Source organism: Phasianus colchicus, chromosome 1 (assembly GCF_987193195.1).
Source record: "Phasianus colchicus chromosome 1, bPhaCol1.hap1.1, whole genome shotgun sequence".
In the NCBI taxonomy this organism is placed as follows: domain Eukaryota; kingdom Metazoa; phylum Chordata; class Aves; order Galliformes; family Phasianidae; genus Phasianus; species Phasianus colchicus.
Genome location: NC_143436.1, coordinates 52,434,040 through 52,446,759, shown reverse-complemented (window position 1 = coordinate 52,446,759; position 12,720 = coordinate 52,434,040). Strand labels below are relative to the sequence as shown.

General features: G+C 44.9%; 1 protein-coding gene across 2 annotated transcripts in view; it reads right to left on the bottom strand.

Annotated features, from left to right (window-relative positions):
* The window catches only part of MYH9 (myosin heavy chain 9), a 68,104-nt gene extending 61,888 nt beyond the window's left edge, over positions 1-6,216 (bottom strand). The window contains exon 1 of one of the 2 annotated variants that reach the window (XM_031600090.2): positions 6,061-6,216. The gene's annotated coding sequence lies outside the window, so the exon portion shown is untranslated. Of the gene's footprint in view, positions 1-4,585; positions 4,603-6,060 lie in introns of those variants that run through there. The other variant, XM_090142927.1, reaches the window with a different exon arrangement.
* Positions 6,217-12,720: the final 6,504 nt, after the last annotated feature.

The following is a 12,720-nucleotide window of genomic DNA, read 5'->3' as shown; positions in this document are numbered from 1 at the left end:
ACCAGACACACTGAAGTGTTGCAGCTGATTCTGATCAATCCGTATTCTTTCCCTTATCTATGCAAGCAGAAGCGAGCCATTAGTGAAGGTGATAAAAATGGTATCACAAGATGTGGTAATATTTATCAGTTACATCTACATTGAGTTTTTAGGAGCATAACACAACTAACATCTGCCAGTATATAGGTTCTGTCCCTAAAAAACCATGTAAAAGATTAACCCTCACTACTGCGTGGATGAAGGCGATACCCAGACTATGCACACGTATATGCCAGCCCTATCTGGACAATATGCAAATACATAATTCTCATAAGTTACACTATTATGTCTAATAAACTGACAATCTGCCTTTAAAATGATGACTAATCACCTACCTCATCATATTTGTGCATTCTCATTTTATATTTCACATCATGCACTGCGTTAAGCTCAAGTTCATCTAAGCAAAACTTTGACTTGGGAAGGGCCAGTAAAATAACTCAGCATATTTTACTGCATAACAAGAGGTCAAAGATTTCAGTACCTGCTATTAACATTCATGCTGCAATCTGACCCACAAGATGGAAACTACAAGAACTAGTTTAAGTAACAAACTTTTAAACAGTTTAAACAGTTTGGGGGCCTGTTAAGTCTTAAAACACACAGAACCGTCACCCAAAAAAAGAACAAGAAATATACACAGCCTCCTCCACATTTTAAACTATGAACAACTAAGCCAAAGAAGAAGAATGCAGTCTGGCTTCAGCATCTACAGGAAAAAAAAAAACCAACAACAAAAGGGTTAGAAATCAATTTAACTCATCAACAAAATGACTCCAAGTGCCTCACTAAGACCTTCCTCATGCAGTTCATTCTGATGACTTCAGATTTACATTTAGTATCGTTGTCAAATTCCTATCTTTAAGCATTACATATTCCTTTGAATATACTTAAGTTCTAACAGCATATCAATTATAAACAAATCCCCTGTTAATTAGTTCTTTTTGCAGTCAGTTGTCTCAAAGTAATCCATTTTATTGATTCTGAGAACATTATGATCAAAATCTCTTGCCCGAAATGGCAAGCAGACCTGAAGCACAACAACCCTTGCCAGTAAGAGTTTATTGACTAAAAACGTACCAACAAATTATTAAAGCAGATTGCTTTAAATCACATTTAGAGAAAAAAAAGATTGAAACCACTGAAATTGAACTTCTGGTTGAAGTTTTAGCTAAGTTTAATTCAGTGTTTCTCTTCTTTTTTTCACAACTATTTGGATCAGCTCTATGCGTGCTAATGAGACCAGCTGCATTGAGAATTGGACATATTCCAGTTTGGTTGAAGTCAAATCTTCTGTACCTCCAGATTAGGGGAGCCTACATTCAAGTGAACTGCTGAAGTCTTGACCTTAAAAGAAAAACAGAGACGAATGCAGTACTCTGATCACTACAGACAATTAAACGGGAAGTCAACTATTACAAGAGCATGCTCTAAGTCTTATATTTTAAACAGGAAGCAGCCCAGCAGGAAAAAAAAGCCCGACCGCACACAGAATTATCAAAGTTAAGCTGTTGTATTTCTCAGAACCTCTTTTCTTACCAGTCTGAATGTCTACTTCAGTTTAGTTTAAATTAGAACTTCAGTTCAGCACTGAGGCATATATCACAATAGTTTTCCTGCCGAGACTCGTTAAAATGGTAGCTCTTGATGAATAGATGCATTCATCAGTTACACAGACTTTACGATACAAGTTTCCAAGTTCAGTTTCCCTCAATACGTATTGATTATTAGCTTGAGTTTACTGAAATCACTCATCCATGTGGTTATATTTACTGCTCTCAGAAGAGTCAGTATACACGCATTAAGAGAAATTTAAACCTGCAGTGATGAAGACAAGCAGAATCCAAACCCTGCGTACAAACCTCTAGAGGTATACATTTCATAAAGAGGTCACAAAGTCAAACCACAGCATGCAAAATTATATTTTACTACACCTCCCTGCATCCAACAGCAGTACATTTGTAATACTTGTTAAGAAACAACTTGCAGTAGACAAGTACGCTACATCAATTTTACCATTTCCTCTTTGCTGTGTTTAAAAACGACATAACTCTGCAGTGCTTGTTCCCCAACCAATGAATTCAATCACAGTTCCATCACTGGAAAACTGTGGAGACCAGGGGTTCTTCAGACTTCTTAGGATGCTGAGAGAGAAAGCACATATTGCCAAACACACAATAAAAGGCCACAACTGGAGACCTAATGCATTATGCTGAACAACACTGGGTTGGAGTCTGGTAAGAAGGCATTCAAGTGCTACAGTAACCTGGCACAGCAAGACCAATCAGCATTGAGATTACCACTTCAGGTGCTTGGAACAAGTTCTCACAGCTGCTAAAAAAAAGAGGACTAAACTATAATTAAGCACTGGCATGAAATTAAGATGAACTTGTAAGCCAATGCATTTCATTCAGTTGGACAACACCCATTTGCATTAAGGGCAGAAGTTGCATGTGTGTTTTTGTCTCCTCGTACTCTATTTAAATCAGGTCGCTAATTTCCATATCTTTCTACCCCAGAAAACTCAATTAGAGCCACAATGTGCTTTAACTGAAAAGAAATTTAAGGTACAAGGTCACCAAGCCACCACTAAGCTAGAGCGACTGCCAGCAAAAACAATGCTGCTGTAGGCAATCCTATGCTATTATAGCTTTGTTCCAACCCACAAAAGACTTAACGTCAGGCACACAATTTCTCTACTTAACATGCAAACAGCTGTGCCTCAATTACTAGCTAGAAAAACAAAGACTAAAAAGATATTCATGCAAGAAATTAAAAATCAGAACGGTGTTAGAGGGCACCAAGTGCATTTTTTGAGTCAAACGTACAAAACCATACTTAAGCCCTACACCCAGGATTAAAGGTCTGGAAACCTCTTAGTAGATGTGCACTCTGACTCCAGGCCTCCACAACACACTTTAGTCATCAGCTAGTTTCAGTACGTTACCCAATAACCCAAAGTCTCGATGGAAGAAAGCAGATGCAGCACACAGGGTGGGAGGTAAAACAACCTGAACTTAGACTTCCCCTTTCTATAGAACTTGCATTAACCACAAGAGTTCCTGTACCTCCAGTGGGTCCACTCACAAACTCACCCTATTACAGTCACACCAATATGTCAGTGTGATCAAGACAAAGGGCTCAAGCAGAATCATAGAATGGCCTGAGTTGAAAAGGACCTCAATGATCATCCAGTTCCAACCCCCTGCTGTGTGCAGGGTCACCAACCACCAGACCAGCTGCCCAGAGCCACATCCAGCCTGGCCTTGAATGCCTCCAGGGATGGGGCATCCACAGCCTCCTTAGGTAATATTCATCAGATTTCCAGACCTAGAAGTACCAAGTCATTCCTTCCAGCGAAACAGACATAAAACTCCTAAATGAGCTGAGAAATCAGAACACCTACAATATGCCCACTCCCCCAGCTGTTTAGCATCCTGGGATTAACAGAACAAACCCTGAACTTCTGGGCACTACTTGAAGCTCCCAGAACAGAGAGCTAACCTGAGAATTATTAGTTATAACATACATTTCGTACAACACCTTTTAAAAAACCTGTTAAGACAATAACAGCTGAAGTTCTGAGACAGCCTGCTGTAATGCTAAAGCAAGTCTCTCTGCAGATCTGAAGGAATACTTGCAGTGCCAAGTAGTGCCAGGAAGAATTTAAGCACCTGCAACATCAAACTCCACTAGAAACAGCTTTTAACTCAAGGTCCAGTATTACAGCCACCACGGCTGGAAAACACCTCCACCCTCTGAGACCTTGTGTGAAGCCCACCAAAATAATGGAGGACAACAAGTCACCTCAGCCTTCTACGGGAGAAATTCTTTTCATCTTTCCCCTACACCTCTGCCAGACATTTAATTGTATCTGTTATTACAGCACTTATTAATGATTCATTTATATTCAGGTACAGTGCTTCAATGTAGTGGCCTTAAAGTTCTGTGAAGCATATCAAAAAACACCTGAAGGAGAACACAATGGAAAAAGAAACAAACTAAGATCATTCCTTCTTTTACTTTTCGGATGAAGATACCACCCTGATATTTTTCTTTTTAATGGGAATAACTTGGAAAAAGGAAAAAAAAACATATGTAACCATGGTAGAAATATCCTTACCAACTGTGCAAAGTCCAATAAAAAGCCTTAAATTTCTACACCCATTCTTCCGGGATAGACACCCAACTAGTCTGTTACCCTGTTTATACAGAAACAGCCACACTTGCTAGAGTCTTGCTAGACAGAGCAAATCTTGAGGTTGAAGTCTCAAGGTATCAGAGAACTTCCAAGTCAAATCTTAACACCGCCAATCAATCATCCAAGAGATGACTCCACATTACAAGAACAACCACAAAATAAGGTGCCAAGATAGAAAAAGGTCAGAACTTCCTGTATTTTCTATCAGCTACTAGCAATTTTGCAGGTAACTTTAAGCCACTGAAACTTTTGCCTGTCCACCTCCAGCAAGACGGCAGATGCTACAAATAAACACAACAAATACAGCTCTCAAGAAGGGGTACATGTCCATTTAAACAGCTGTACCTGATGCAGAGCTTCACGGAACCACTGCACGATTTCACCCTGTAGTTATTTTTACAAGGTCAGGTTAGCAGTACAATCTTGTGCTTATACAGGTGATGGTGGTTGTGATGAACAGCTTCAAAACCCTTTTGTGCCAAAAGCAGTTTCACTTATCAGTTGCTCCCCTCCCCATTACAACTTTCCAGTTAACAAAAATATTTGCTTATCTCATTCCAGCTTCAGGAAGGAGAGCCACAGTTGCAGACAGTACATCTATGAGTCAATAAATATCTGTGTCGTGGTTTACCATTTTCACTGGAACGCCATGGATAAGTGAACCCAGCCACATCGTCACCTGGTGACTAATTTCAAAAGCATCTTTACACAAGCAGCAACTGATTAGAATGCTGCTATTTGGGAGTTAAAACTTCACCATACTGAGGTCTGCAGATGGAAGATGTATACGAGAGCTAAGGACATGCAATTCAGCCTTTCAAGCCATAGCTGAACAGCCTCCACACAGATTAATTTATATTTCTTTATAGTAGAGGCACCGACGTAGAGGTCAAAGTCCACCTCCTGCCATATCTCTCCAGGTTTGAAGCACAACTTTCTTAAGCATTACTTGGCACATTGATCCATTTTGGGCAGAGCTGCCCAGCTAAGAGAAAAGCCAACATTCTTAGTACACTCTTATAGAGTGTGGCTCAGGACATTTAACACAGAAGGAAAACGTAAACAAGAGGAAAGCTGAAGAAGGCAAAGTTTCTAGAGAAAACAAAGAGAGGAGCTGTAAGGAAGAAAAGTGAGTTTAACAGAAGTGCACAGAAAGCTTCCCCACCAGAAGAGTGGTGTTTCCTCACACCTCTTTTCACCCCACGTTTAGACAGAGCAGGGGACACCCTGCCTGAGGAAACCCACTCCAGAGGGGGCTCGGAGCTTTGGTGCTCCCCACACCTGCTGGGATATCACCGAGAGACAGGATCGCTGCTCCGACCCCGTCGGAGGTGATGCCTGAGAGAGCGAGCTATCTGCAAGCCTCCCTGCTGCAAGCTTCATCTTGCCCTGTCACTCCCTCCTCCCTCTGCCTCCTGGCCTCACTCTGCAGCCCCAACTGAATGAGGAAGTGGAGATGTGAGGGCGGAAGCCAAGCCCAGCGCGATGTCTGCGGGAGGACGGGCAGCCCGTGACTCAGGCTGTAGCCCTGACAGCTGCCAAGCGGTCCCATTCTCCCCTTCCCGTTACTTCCGAAGGGCGGACGGCGGGACGGGGAGAGGAGAAGGGACGGCCGCCCCGGGGGCGAGAGGGAGGAAGGGCCGGGGACGCCGAGGGGCAGCGGGCAGGGCGGCGAGGCGCTCCCCGCGGCCGGGCCGGAAAGAACACGGGAGGGCGCGCGGTTCGGCGGGGCAGCGCTCCGCCGGACAAAGAGACGCGGAGCTCCGCGAGGAAAGAACGGAGCGAGCTCGCCCGTCCCCCCAGCACACCTCAGCGGTTACCTGAGCCAGGCTCCGGCGAGGTGAGGAAGCGCCGCGCTGCGCTCCTGGCGGCGAGAGAGTGGCGTCCGCACGCTGCCGGCTCCTCCCGCAGGCACCGCCGCCACCGCCTCTCGCTCACCGGCACTGCCAGGCGCCCGGCCGGGAGGAGGCGCCGCGGCACGGAGGCACCGCCCGCTGCCCCGCCCCCCGACGCCGACCAGCCAATAGCGAGGCCGAGTGGGGGAGAACTGGCAGCCGTCAGCACCAATAGGAGACGTCGGCGGGGCGAGGGCGAGGAAGCGGGCGGCAGTTTGAGGGAAGCGGGCGGCCGTTGAGGAAAGCGGGCGGCCGTTGAGGGAGGGGCGGCGCCTCGCGCCCTCTGCCGTTAGCAGCGCTCGGACAGGCGCAAGGCGCCCCGCCCCGGCCCAGCCCTGCGGCCACTCGCCGCCCGGCCGGGCCCCGCTTCTTCTCCTCCCTCCCCTCCCCCGCCAACCGGCGCCGCGCCAAGCCGCTCCCACAAGGCGCCGCGCCGTGCCAGCCCGGCCCCACAATGCCCCGCGCCGGGTGGGCGCCGGGCAGCGCCCCGGCGGTAGCGGTGTGGCTGAGGGACGGCCGGGGCCGGGATCGGATCGGCCTCTGGTAGCGGTGGGAAGGCAGACATTGGGATTTCGTTATGTCCTGTAAAAGGGCAGCGCTGGGGCGAGCGGGGATAGCCAGCCTCTGGTGCTGTGCAGTGAGCTTGAATCGGATCGGGGAAGGTGTGCCAAAACAGTAGAGGTGTGAAAAGGGAGAGGTGATGTCATTCTCCCTCTTGGCATCTGCTACGGCCATCTCCAAAAACTTGAAACAGAACGGGGAAAAGGGAGGAAGCAGGAGCTGAGAAACGAGACGAAAGTCTGAAGTGAATACGGTGTAGATGAGGCCAGATGTCGGATCCAGCTATAAAGATGAGATTTACTCACATTAACACGAGGCTACCTCCCTTCGGGGCTCCCTACTTCGATAAGGAGAGCAGATTTGCAGAGGACAGAAAATTCAGGGTGGAGTTATGTTGGGGGTCGTTACCAGACACAGTCTTGTTCAATATCTCCATGAACAATCTGAATGAAGGGATAGAGTTTACCCTCAGCAATTTTGCTGATGACATGAAGCTGGGAGGAGTGGCTGACACACCAGAAGGCTGTGCTGCCGTTCAGTGAGACCTAGACTGACTGGAGAGATGGGTGGAGAGGAACCTGATGAGGTTCAACAGGAGCAAGTGCAGAGTGCTACACCTGGGGAAGAATAACTGCATATATCAATATAGGTGAGGGGCTGACCTGCTGGAAAGGAGCTCTGCAAAGCGAGTCTGGGTGTCTTGATGGGCAACAGGTTGGCCATGAGCCAGCAGTGTGCCCTTGTGGCCCAGAAGGCCATCGATATCCTGGAATGCATTACAAAGAGCGTGGCCATCAGGTTGAGGGAGATGATCCTTCCCCTCTGCTCTGTCCTGCTGAGGCCACATCTGGAGTGCTGTGTCCAGTTCTGGGATCCCTAGATCAAGAAAGACAGGGAACTTCTAGAGAGTCCAGCAGAGAGCCACTGAGGTGGTGAGGGTCCTGGAGCATCTCCCTCATGAGGAAAGGCTGAGAGCCCTGGGACTGTTCACATCAGGAAGAGAAGACTGAGGGGGCATCTCATCTGTGTAAATACCTAAAGTGCAACAGTCAAGTGGATAGAGCCAGGCTCTTTTCAGTGGTATGCAGCAGTAGGACAAGAGATAATGGGAAAAAGCCTGATACAGATGAAGTTCCATACGAACACAAGGAAGAACTTCACTGTGAGAGTGACAGAGCACTGGAGCAAGCTGCCCAGAGATGTTGTGGAGTCTCCTTCTCTGGAGGCATTGCAGACCTATTTTAACACTTTGTTGTGCAACCTACTGTAAGGAACCTGCCTTAGCAGGGAGTTTGGCTAGGTGATATGCAGAGGTCCCTTCCAGCCCCTACAATTCTGTGATTATGTAATGTCAGGTAGTATCACAGAGACAGATGAAGTGAAAGAGGCTGGAATCAAGACATCAGCAGAGAAGTGTTTTGAGTAAGCACCTCTTGTCCAAGTGAAACACTTCTGGCTCAGAAAGATTCATCGCTGCAGTTTGGAAACAATGCCAGCGTTGATGTCAGTCACAAAAGGCAGTGGAAGAGATCTCAGAGAGCTTTGAAAGATTTGTACAGCTGAGTCTCAGAGATACAAAGGTGTCATTGTTAAAGAAAGAGATGAATGGTATAAATATAGGTACAACATAAAAATAAGAATTTGGCAGCAAGAAGAGAACATAGGTCTTAGCTAGTACATTAAGACAAAGGATGAAAGGGAGCTGGAACTGTGACAAGGCAACCAGAGATATGTAAGTGATCAGATACCTTAAATGGGGACACAGGCTGCATCGTCTCGTGGCTTATCCCTGAAAAAGTGACAAACATATAAAGGATATTTAATGATTGAAGGACAGGGTTTTAACTTCTCCCATGAAAACGAGACAACGAAAATACTGAAGATTACAACATATATCAAAAACTTTTTAAGAAAAGGAGAGGCTGTGTCTTCAGCCAAATGCTAAGGAAGGTAAACAAAAGCAAGCAGTCAATATCAGGTCTAAGTAAAGCTTTTGAAGGATAAAAGCAGGGCAAGGGAACACAAAAGGCAAAAATCAACTGACAGCAGAAGTAATGTGAGAAATAAAAGGTAATGATAGCAAGCATGAAACGCAGACATTAAAAGACTGTCAGTCATTGTTAAGGAGTGCATGATCTGGGAACATATCAAGCTTTTTGCTCTTTTCTGGCTCTCATACAGCACTTCCTGAGTCAAAGATTTCAGGCTAAGATCAGGCTGGAGTGTCTTCTTCAGGCTTGGCTTCTTTTTTTTTTTGAATAAAGAAATTGAGAAATTGTTTCCCTTCCAGTTTAATCAATGGCAAAATTTTCTTGATGACTTCAAGCACCAAAACTGAACTCAAAACAGAGATTGCTGCAGTTTCACACCACTCTGTTCCATATGAAGAAGTATAGCATCTCTTTTAAAAACTTCGTATTTCCCTAGTGCTCAGATGTGTAGATGCATGGTAGTCAAGACAAGTCAGATTTGAAAATTATTTTCTGTAGCTTGATTATTTTGAAAGTAAGTGCAAAGGGTTTTAGTGGTGATCTGATGGCAGGAAGTTACCCAGGAAATAAGACACACCTCAGAAAGAAAGAAGTATGAGTAAAAAAGCTAACAAATTAATTTTAGACTTCCGTTACTGTCTGTAAATTCATGGGATGTTTGTTTGCTCCTTTTGATCAATGTCACTCACATCTTTCACCAGTGCTTGTAAGCCAGCATCCTTATAATGGTCATTGAATTCTGAAAACCAGCATCTCAACAGCAGCTAGATTTACACGTTTGGTGGGGGTAAAATAGCAGTGCTAGTATTCCTGGAGGAAAGAAAATCCCTTATTGCTGAGTATCCAGAAGTTACTCCTCAGTTTGCCAGCCTTCACTGTGCATCAAGCAAACACTCAATTTGCCAAATGACACTGATCTGCCCTGTGGTGGCCTAACCCAAGACAATCGGGCTGAAGTCTGAACTGTTGTGATGAACACTGAACTTGGCCACATTTGATTTCTATATCTGACAAAAGGCAAAGTATCCAAATTTATTTTGATAAATAATTTCCAAGTGCTTTGCAGGGCAGAAGAAATCTCTTCCAAAACAAGTTTCTTAGAGACTTAAAGAAGAGTGACAGGAGACAAAAGGTGTTTATCAGAGAAGTCACATTGCTAAATGCTAACCACAGTGACTTTACACACAGAAACCGCACGCACACAGATCTGGAGAATGTCACAATCTGCTATTGCTAAGAAGCCTCAAGTCTGCTTTTGCAGATGCCTGAAACATCAGCAGTTTCAGAGCAGTTTCATAATTAGAACTAATTTAAAAAGCAGCTCTGGATACAGGATCTTTAATACAGATACTCATACATAGCAGCTGCTCTAAGTGCAGATGAGAACTTGAAGGGTTTTTATATACTGTAACAGAAGGAAACAGTTCTTTGGAACTGAGTATGTAGGAGGAGAATGCAACGTTACTGTGGACTTCACCATTTACTGCCTGTGTTCTCTGAACAACATGAAATTTGTATGGAATTTAGGCACCATCTATTAGCACATAACTTCCTTTTCCTCTTGTGCCAATTCTTTATTGTTCTGCTCCCGTAACAAATGCCAAATTCAAACTGTGAAAGCACAGAAGGTGGAAAACCATGAACATAAGATGTGAAAAGAGTGAAAGCAAGTGATGTTCCTGCTGGGGCATCAGAGCTTACAAATTTCATGACTATTTAAGCCCAAATTCTAGCTCTGTTCCTCCAAATTCTAACAGGAACAGCTGATGTAAAAGAACCACACTGGACCATGCTAATGCAAATGTGGCCCAGCAACCTGTCTCAGAAGTGGCCAGAAGCAGACTGTAGGAAGAGAATATATTTGCCCTTTTCTTACAGGAAGAGGTTACCCTTCACATGCCTACCCAGCTCCTGTTATGGCTCTGAAAAAGGTATAACTTCATTGTCTAATTTTCATGTGTCAGTGTGCAATTCTATAATGATGTCTTTGTCAGCCAAACTGGCTTGAGATGTTATCTGTTCCCCCCCCAGCCACTCATTCCTCATACTGTGTCACAGCCACTGCTGCCACAGTGGTGCTGACGTAGATGTTTCACAAACCATATTGTAAAGTGGATCGCTGGAGTTTAAAAAGAAGGTTAAGAAAGAAAGATTGGCTCACTGATCTAGTTTATAGGCCCACAGAGAGACAGATGCAGCAGCACAACCAGAGGGATTAAATTGTGGGACTGCAGCAAGAATCTTTCGAACTGACTTTGCTGATGGAAAAAATAGGAGGGAGGCATACTTGAACCCCAAGGTTGGGGAGGAAGGGAAGAGCTCTGCCTACGATTTGAAACAGTTATTCTATCTTCCACCTCTCCCCAGCCATCCACCCACACAGTCCTGTGTGAACAACCTGCTGAATTCCTGTCCCTTCGTTGTGGTTCTTGCTTCAGATTCAGTGAAAGAGAAATGTGTTCTTACTTTCTTAACATACTACCGACAAGACCTGCAGCTGGAAGATGGAACGTTTACATGCAGCATCTCTGCTGGGGTATAGGTCAGAGGCATAAATCTCTATCCATCAGTTAGGTAGCACAGTAAGTAAATTTACTTTGCACCAGAGACCCTCCTTTCAATACAATAGAGCTGATGCTGTGTTGTAGAAGGGGTCTAACTAGGAAAGCAGATTGTCACAACTGTGCTTAAAGTCACGGGAAGTGTCCTCTAAAACACACCTAAATGAAAATTTCTCTTTTAGGTAGAGAAAAGCTCTCCTTGGAGCTTGTGAGTTCCTCCAAATCCTGGGATGGAATTGCAACTCCATTATGCAAGGTTGCAGACACCGCATTCCTGATCTGACATACCAAGAACAATGGCCCAGAGCTCTTTACCTCCAAGGAATTCAAATATAATTATCGCTGCTATGTAAGTGCAAGTACTGTGCTAAGCAGAATACATTTTTAGTTCAGTATACCCCCTTCCTAACCTTCTTTCCTCTAGCCCTGTTCTCCTGCTGCTAGCTATTTTTCATCTAGCTTTAAAAGCCAAGAAAGAAATTATACAAAAGGAATTAAGTACCAGAAATGCAAGCCATGCTGCAAAAATGTCTTTGCCCCCCATCTAACGTGAGATCAGAGTTGTCTGCCTTGAGCCTAATGCAGCTTGTCCAAAATGCCAGCAGAACACATTCTGTTACCTTAAATAAACGTGCCATCTCCTTGCCACAGAAAACAAAGATCATTTTCACACAAACTGTTGTGGTTTAGTTCCTTCAGTGATAATTCAACCAGTACCAGGCATAACACTTTGGACTTGCCTGCCCTGGCCTCACAGCTCTGTCTTTCACAATTGCTACAGGTCCTTCATTAGCATCTCAAATTCCTCCTTGTCCTTCTCCCTTTCTTAGAGGGGGTAAGAAATGCTTCAAATTCCTGAGTTCAGAAGGGCTTGGGGGCATTCTTTACTCAGTAGAGGATAAGCTGAAAGGGAATAAACATCCCTGTTGCCTTGCAGCTGTCATGCTTGTGACACACAGGTTGCAAACACACTGGCTAGGGTTGGATCAGATATTGATAAGGAGAAAATACTTGGAATGGATTGTCAAAGCCATCTAAATGCTGCTTTCCTGGTTAGGTAGGGTCGTGGAGAGCTATGCATTGCCTCTGCCTCTCTTTTCCTTCATTGGTCTCAGGCTGGGCCCAGTTTCCACAGAAACAAGAACAGAGTAGCAGGAGAACAGGACCAAGTTCAGAGAATCTGCAAAGGTGAATGGTGGTTTAGCTACTGTACAATGCTTACATTGTTTAAACTGCATTTCCACATCACTCACCTCTAACACACCTCTATACAAAGGGCATCTAACTGGATGTTCACTTCCCTTGCCCCCTCCCCGGGCATCTTCTTCCTCCAAAGGGAACTGAGTCTCCCTTTTTTCATCCCTGCAGGACATGGGAACAGCCCCACTTTCAGCCTGCTGCCTTTCCAGAGGTTACAGTGTGTGTGCTAATGGTGCCTTGAAGCTTACCTCATGTTTGCTGTTTGGTTTTGG